Source organism: Crocodylus porosus, unplaced genomic scaffold (assembly GCF_001723895.1).
Source record: "Crocodylus porosus isolate Cpor-Errol unplaced genomic scaffold, CroPor_comp1, whole genome shotgun sequence".
In the NCBI taxonomy this organism is placed as follows: domain Eukaryota; kingdom Metazoa; phylum Chordata; order Crocodylia; family Crocodylidae; genus Crocodylus; species Crocodylus porosus.
The window spans coordinates 23721295-23729401 of NW_017728916.1; the positions used below are offsets into that span (position 1 = coordinate 23721295).

General features: G+C 47.0%; 1 long non-coding RNA gene across 2 annotated transcripts in view; it reads left to right on the plus strand.

Annotated features, from left to right (window-relative positions):
• The window catches only part of LOC109311058, a 73924-nt gene extending 68887 nt beyond the window's left edge, over window positions 1-5037 (plus strand). For both annotated transcript variants that reach the window (XR_002101390.1, XR_002101391.1), the window contains one exon: window positions 4721-5037. This is a non-coding gene — a long non-coding RNA (uncharacterized LOC109311058). The remainder of the gene's footprint in view (window positions 1-4720) is intronic.
• The last annotated feature ends 3070 nt before the right edge of the window (window positions 5038-8107 follow it).

Genomic DNA, 8107 nt, shown 5'->3' on the forward strand with positions numbered 1-8107 from the left:
CTTTTTTTTGGTAAAATGTTATTAAATGATCACTTCTGTGTCAAAATCCTGTGCACATTTTTTAAATGAAATTTCAAAATTTTGCATTGTTTGTTACTAAACAAAACAAAACAAAACTTGTAAGTTCTACTACTTTATTTTTTCCAGTAAAAAGCCCCATACAATCCCTGAAATTTTGGAACACAATGCAAACTACTTTGGCTTTATGTCTTGCGGAATCAGATTAAAATTTTTCTGGCTCTGTCCAGTGCTCATATTAAGAAATAATTGAGCACCTCAATGTTTGACCAGGGTGATGAAGAGTTAATATAAGCTGTGATCTTGCAAAGACATAAGCACAAAGTTGGTAGGATCCTAGCTGCATATTGATCTATGTTGATGATAAAAAAGAGTGGATAAGTAGGTAGGATATAGATAGTGGTTCACCATAAACTAAACTAGTAAGACTGGTACATTTCTTGTACACTAGGGTGATCAAAGATCTGGCCAGCATGCTAAATCTGGTCCTCAGAGCCCTATGATTTGACCTATGGTGCTGCCTGTGGGTATCAGACTTATTCTGAGAACCAAATGAAGTATGTGACCTGGACTGGTCCTGCACAATACATGAAACCCATGCACTGGTTCCCAGAGCTGACCCAAGCAGGGTGAGGGGCCTGGGGCAAATCAGCCCATGCGAGACCCTGCCCCGTTCCCACATGCCCTGGATCTGAAAAAGCTGCTGCAGCCAGCGGTGCTGTCGGTGGCAGAGGGGAGGTTGCGGGGGGAAGGGTAGCGAGCAGCTGGATGTTGCTGCTCTACCTGGCTCCACAGGGCCCCCCAAAGCACGGGGCCCAGGGTGGTCACCCCAATTCTTTACCCTTACGGATGGCCCTGCTAGCTCCACTGCACTGTGCACTGCATGGAGCTTGCACCGGACTGGCTCCACTCACTGTGTGCAGAGCATGGGCCATTCACTGCATGCACGGTATGGGGCTCATGCAGCCTGCAGAGCTGGTCTGGGGCACATGCTGCATACAGCACCCATACTGGGCCAGTGTGCTGGATGATTTTGTTAACCCTGATGTAGACCCTAACAGCTTTGTGAGTTGCAGGGATTACATCTTGGGTTCATTTAAGTCCATGGGAGTTTTGTCATTGTCTTAAGTAGGGCCAGCGTTTTTCCGTAGATTAGCAGTTACTGAAAAAGGCTAGCATTTCCTACTGCCCTAGAATACATTCAAATCAGTGATGGTGAGGTGAAGAAACTCCTCAACATATAGCCCAATCTTATGAGTATCCTGGTTTCTGAAATTTCACTGACAGATATAAATAACCATTCAGAATTTCACATGATTATCTACTGTATTTCCATTTATATTGCAGCTCTATATATTATATTTTAATGCACTGTCCCCCCAAAAGAAAGATGTAAATATTTTTAAAGAGAGATAAGCAGTTTAAAGGAGACAACAGTGTAATTTTGTATTCTATATGTGATCTGTTTTGTAAATACATTTGCATAAAAATATCTAGCCCTTGATGTCAAAGTTCTATTTTATCTTTAAGTCTCGATGCTCGAGAAATATAAATTATTTTTACAGCTAAATAAAAGCTATACAAAGCTGCCAGGAAAGAATAATGAGACACACGTTGTGCCATGCAGCCATGATAAATCCAGCAGCACCATGGTTACAGTCAAAATGTAAGGCCACCAGCAACTAGGGAATATCAGAGCATATAGATTTCTTTGACTAACTTTAGCAAACTAATCTTAACTGGGGAAGCATGTCACATATGACATTAGGTCAGCAACAGAAAATATTTACCTACAAGGTAGACAGGCACCTAATATGAGGAGGAACTGTGAGTGTTTATAGTGAGTTTTTATCATGGAATAAAAGCATCAGTGTTTGTTGGGCCATACTTTGCCTGAGTGTGCATGTTTTATAGAAATAGGGAGATCAGCATTCTTGTAGCATGCTATGGTTTACAATTGTTGCTGAGGGGAATACTAATGTTAGGATACACAGCTTGCAGAATATGAAGTAATCTTGGGGATGGCACCAATGATATGCTTTAATTTAATTTTCTCTACTTTTGGGGCCTTCTTCTAACTTTAGAGGCAAACAGTGTGGAGTGAAAAGGTTCAGTTGTATCCTCTGTAGTTCTTATGGTGGAAAGTTCATTTTTACATTAAAAATACATACATAATTAAAGTAAAACCTATTTGTATTGTGTCCTGCCTTCCCATACATGTAGATCAACTCAAAGTAACTCCATTAACTTCAGTGGAATTCTGGATTGACACTTGCATAACAGATTAATATTTAGCCCTCCCTGTAAGTTATCACTAGAAATGGTCATTAAAGTCAAAAGATGAATAGATTATTATGAGGAAAGAGGGCTTAAGGAACTTCAGCTGACACATTATTAAAAGAGAAAAATTAGTGTCCAAATAAAAGTGTATTGGACAGAGCAGGAAGAAAACTCACTGAGTGAAAAGTTTAAAGAGCTAATTACAAGGATATAAGCAAAAGCAAAATTTGACCTGAGACTTATTTCATTCCGTGATTCAATGTAATTGCAGCAAATACACAGATAGAACCGCACATTCACTGAGCTATACTCCAATTACATTTCCTAAGTACAGCTCCCTCTCTGATGTGACATTCTTTAGTTGATGCAAGTATCCTAAGATGCCTGGTTCGTACAAAGTCCATACAATAAAATAAAGCCTAGATGTACAACAACACTGAGTTTTCATGGTTCCTTGCTCATTCTGCCCTGCTGTTGCAATGCTGCCTTAATTACTCATAAATTCAGCATTCAGGTTAAGCAGTTTGAGAAGTGTGGAACACATGGAACTCTGCAAATCGGGGCATTTAAAGAGGCTTTGCCACAGGAATACAACAGCAGCAGCTAAAAGGACTGATGAGTGCAATCACAATGCCTCTGGAACTGCATCTACACAAGCGGCTCACTGCGCTGTCATTTAGCAAGTACTAGATGACTGTGCAGTAACCAATGATACTGCACAGTCCCATTGCCACACAGTTATTTTTAGCTGCTACTGTGCAGTAGCATCAGCATCACAGGTTGTGTCCAGCAATGCTACATCATTGTAGCAATGAGCTACGGTACAGTAGCTCATTGCTACAGTAAAATAGGATCTCATGTAGACATGCCCTGGGAGTGGGAAACTTACATGGGGCGTTTGGAAGGAAGTGATCACACAGCATGTCTATCTCTCAGTAGCTTTGGGGCTGTGTGATGTCTTTGAAGCTAAAGAAACATGTAGGCAGTTCCTTGCTATCTTTGCTTCCTTTAGTTTTTTAGACTAAGTACAGACAGTCAAAAAACCTGAGGCTGAATCAGTTCAATCTTCTCAGGTTAGTCTAAGTTGCATACATTGAACTAATAAGCAAATGAATAGACATTAACTTTTGATTCTTGAAATGCAACCACATGCCTGCAGTGGCCCAGACCAGAAGCCAGGGGGCACAAGAGCACACCTCCCTGCTGGGCTGGAGCAGACATTTTAAGCAAAGGTTTGCCTGCACACTATGTAAGGGGGTGGGGGTGGGACTTTGGGAGAGGTGGAAAGTATGTTGGGATGCTGGGAGACTGTGAGTTAACTGGAATCTGGAGGGGGTCTGGAACAGAAATTCAGTAAATCAGTTTAACCTAAGTCAGTTAAGTCTGATACTGTGCCCATCAAGGCTTATTTTAAACCAGTTTGGGCCATTTTGAAAGTGGTTTATGTGCACTGAACTTCTGTTGTGTTACAGATTTGAACTGGTTGAACCCTGTATATTGGCTTATGTGTAATTTTTGTCCCTAGCCTTAATATTGCTGGTCACTCTAATGTGATTAACAACTGGTCTGCATTCTTCCTATGGCTTTCTGACTCCTTAAGTATTAACTTTCCTTTGAAATCAATAGTAATACCTGAATTTAGTAGTCTCTTAGTGCCTTGTTACATGTTACACTGTGAGCCTCACAAATGTTGATTGGTGTTAATGCTAACTTGAGTTTGGAGCAGTCACAGGTTCAGGCCAATAAGGGACTGGAGGACCGAAAGGGAAGAAATCCACCCCCTTCCATTCTGGGCTTCCCTTATGCCCCCCAGGCCTCCCCCTCTGGCCCTCAGGGTCCCCCCCACCTCACTCCACCCTGCTTACTTGTGTCTGCCTGCACTGCCTGTCCTGGGGGAGCAGGCAGGGAGAATTAACCTGCTCACCAAGCCACTGCTACTGCTGTTCTTCTCTGGCTGAACCTGGCCCAGAGAGCAGCAGGAGCTCCTGGACAGGCAGGTTAAGCCTTCCCTGCCTGCTCCCCTGGGCAGCCACAAGTAAAGGAGAGGGAGCAGGGGGAAGTGAGTGTGGATCTGGGATGCTGGGGGGGAGGGGCAGAAGGTGCAGGAGGCTGAATACAGGCCAGCAGGGGAGGCAGGGAAGGTGGGGTGCTCAGACCACCATGTGGGCTTGGGTGGCTATGTTACTGTACATGAACTGGGTAAAGTGGATCAGAGAGAAACCTGCCTTGGAGTAGTGTAACATTAAACTGCCTAAACGGGGCTTACTAAAGTTTGTAGTTTCAGGTATTAGTGTGGACAATCCAGGCATTAAGAGCTCCAGGAGCAGCCTAAAGTTAACTTCTAACAAGGACCTAAGGTTCTGGATGATAGCTCTCACATGGGTTAATGCTAATGCTACCCACCGTCTCTGCTTGCTTTCAGGCACTCACTTTATTGATGGATAATGATGGTGTGTACAACAGAGGGACACTAATCATGAAGAGGAGGAGGAGGAAGAAAGAATTGTTTTCATGTACAAATGTAAGACTACCTTGTTGTTTTTGCTATGGAGGCACTCAAAGGCTCTCTGTGGAGACTGGGGTTCTGTGATACTGTGAAAGTACATATGACAACAAAACATGTGTCCTGAAGAGTTCATCTGTATTCACATTCACACAGGTGATAAGAAGATAATTAGAAAAACATTATCTACATGCTTTTCATACCACGCTCCAAGGAAGGGCTTTTGAATGCCTTGTATTTGCTGTCTGCTTTTTTCACCCAGTCCCAGCTTTTAAAATTTTAATTAAGTAGGGACAAATATTGTTCAAACAATATTAAGGTTACATTAACAGTCAAATTCTACTATTACATACTTGGAGAAGTATTATGGCAGTGTGCTGAGCACTCCAGAAGGTTCCAAGGCACTTTGACCCGCATTAACTACTAGTATTTAGGTCAGGGATTATGGATGCTGCTTGTGACCTAGTGCCTAGTGTGGACCACCTCTCCTTCACGCCCCTCCCCTGGCAATCAGTAGAGACTGTAAAGCAGGGGTTGGAATCCCTGGTATTCATGCCGGAGCATGGCACAGGAGGCTATTATACTTGGCACACTATATCTGGCCTGGACTGTGGGCAGATGTTGCTAGCTATGGAGCTTGGGCTGCTCACAGCAGGCAATGGGTAGGCTGCAAGCCCTGCTGCAAAAAACTCAGACTCTGTGGTAGGCAGCAGCTGCCCAGAGCCTGGGCTGGATGTAGCAGGCAGCCAGGAGGCTATGACTGGTGCACTGGGGTCCAGAGCCCTGGCCTGGTTCTGTGGTGGCAGCAGCTGAACATGCACCTCAGGGCAGACAGTGGGAAAGGGGTGGGGGGCAGTGCAGCTTGTGCTCCCCACTCTTCTTCCTCCACCCTCTCCTGTGCTCCATCAGCAGCAGCTCTGGCTCCCAGGAATCTCTACTCCTCCCTATCCATCCCTCTCCCACCAGCTTGTTGCTGGTGGTGGCTTCATGCAGGCCTTCTGGAAGACACTGGGGAACAGATATGGGCTGTTCTGCCACAATGAGGATTGGGCCCTTTGCAGCTCCCCTGCCATCCACCCCTGGCATGCCAACATCTTCTGAGTTGAGGTTGCATGGTTTTTGGCACTTGGCCCAAAAACATTGCAGACCCCTGATGTGAGCCCTGGGCCCCCCAAGGCTCCCCAAGAAAACCCCAGGACACCTGATAAGCCTCAGCCTACCCAGAGATAATCAGGGGCCCACGGTGAGAGGGACATAGCCCAGCTACAGGGAGGCAGCTGAGAGGAGCCAAGAAAGGCCGTGGCCCCCCTCCAGCTCCTACTTCACCCAGCCCCCCAGGGAGCCACGTGACCAGAGCTGCATGAACAGGATGCACAAACAGGCACACTTCTGGGCCCAGTGTGTGAGTTAGTGTGAGGGTTCATGTAGGAGAGTGAGCAGGAGGGCCTGAGGCCCTGCCAGTGAGCCCCTAGGGAAGGTAGTCACAGCAGTAGCCAGACTACTACCAGTACAATGCAGATGGCCACACACCACACCCCAAGGATCCCTTCAGAATTTGAGACCTCCCCATCTGGCACTTCTGAGGTCTCCACCCAGATGGAACCTATGGTTCCGGGCTCCATACAGACAGAGCCTCTGGCTCTTGGCTATGGGGGCTGTCTGGCATGATGCTAGGCACATGGGACTGGGAACATGGCCACCTCCTCTTGTGAAGTCTGCTCTACCTTAATGTCTCTGAGGTGCCAGATAGAGGAACTCCAAACCACAGTCCAGAGACTGCATCCCATCAGGGATGGTGAGCAGGAGATTGACTCCTACTGCTAGGCCTTTCACCCCATGAAGGCTGAGGGTTGACGAGGGTCACTGTCCAGGACAAGGGAGGACTTGAGGATCCCCCACACTGTCCAGCCAGGGGGTTGCACCAAGGTGGTCAATGGTCCCAGGGCCCGCTACACCAGGGTCCCCTCCCCTCTGGAGCTCTGAAACAGGTATGCACCTCTTGCAGCCCCAGCAGAGCCTGCAGAGCTGCCAGTTCTGCATGCAAGAGAGGTTCACCAACAGCTACCATCCCTGCTCTCCCTAAGATGAAACATAGGAGATTCCCATCTGAGGGGGATTGAGGGAGCAATCTGCCACTCTGACTCCCTACCCCAGGAGGTATGCTGCCTCCTGGGAGCATGTATCTGGGATGTAGCAGAGAGGATCCCAAAGTTTATCTGACCCTCCAACCACTACCCTATGCTCTGTATCCATGTGGGCATGAATGACATAGCTTGGAGCAACCCCAGAGAGGTCATGAATGGCTACAGAGCTCTAAGAGCGGGGGCCCGGGGTGCAGGTGCTTTTTTCCTCTATCCTCCTGGTCATGGGCTGAGGAGGGAGAGACGGATTGAGGTAGTCAACTGAAGACTGTGGCACTGGTGTCATTGTGAAGGCTTTGGCTTCCATGATCACAGTCTGCTCTTTGGTGAGAGAGGCAGCAGTCTGCTGGGAAGAGGCAGCCTCCGCCTCGTTTCACTGGGGAAGAAGCTCTTCTCAGCCAGAATGGCTGACCTGCTGTATTGGGCTTTAAACCAATCTAGCCAGGGAATGGGTGGACAACCACCAAAGCAAGCCCTTTAGGCAATACCTACAAAACCAACAGGTTAAGGCACCCAAGGGATTCTACTCTGACCCCAGCCCTGGAACGGTGTCCTCCTGGGAATGTAAGGAAGCCCGGGGTTCCCAGTGGGACTCTCACATGCCTGTACACCAGTGCCAAGGGCTTGGGGAACAAACAGGAGGAACTGGTCCTCCTACTAAAAAAGAATGACTACTATCTCATAGGAATAATGGAGACCTGGTGGGCCACAGGTATAGATGGCTATACCTTGTATAGGAGAGATTGTGCAGATGAAAGGGGTGGGGGTGTAGTTCTTTATGTCAAGGATAGCTACACATCCCTGCAAGCTGACATTGGCACCCAGGCAGGACAACTAGAGACCCTCTGGGTTAAAATACACAGGGAACGTGGCACAGGGGACACAATTGTAGGAGTCTACTATGGACCTTTTAACCAGGAACAAGAGCTCGACCAGGAATTCACCAGGAAATTGGCTGAGGCTACACACTCTTGGTGCATGGTTGTCATGGGAGACTTCAACTACCCAGACATATCATGGGAAGAGCACTCAGCCAAATCCAAACAGTCACAGAGCTTCCTCACATGTGTGGATGAGCTCTACCTGACCCAAGAAGTCTATGGACCTACAAGAGGTAAAGTGCTGCTGGACCTGGTACTGGCTAAAGGGGATGATCTAGCCAGCA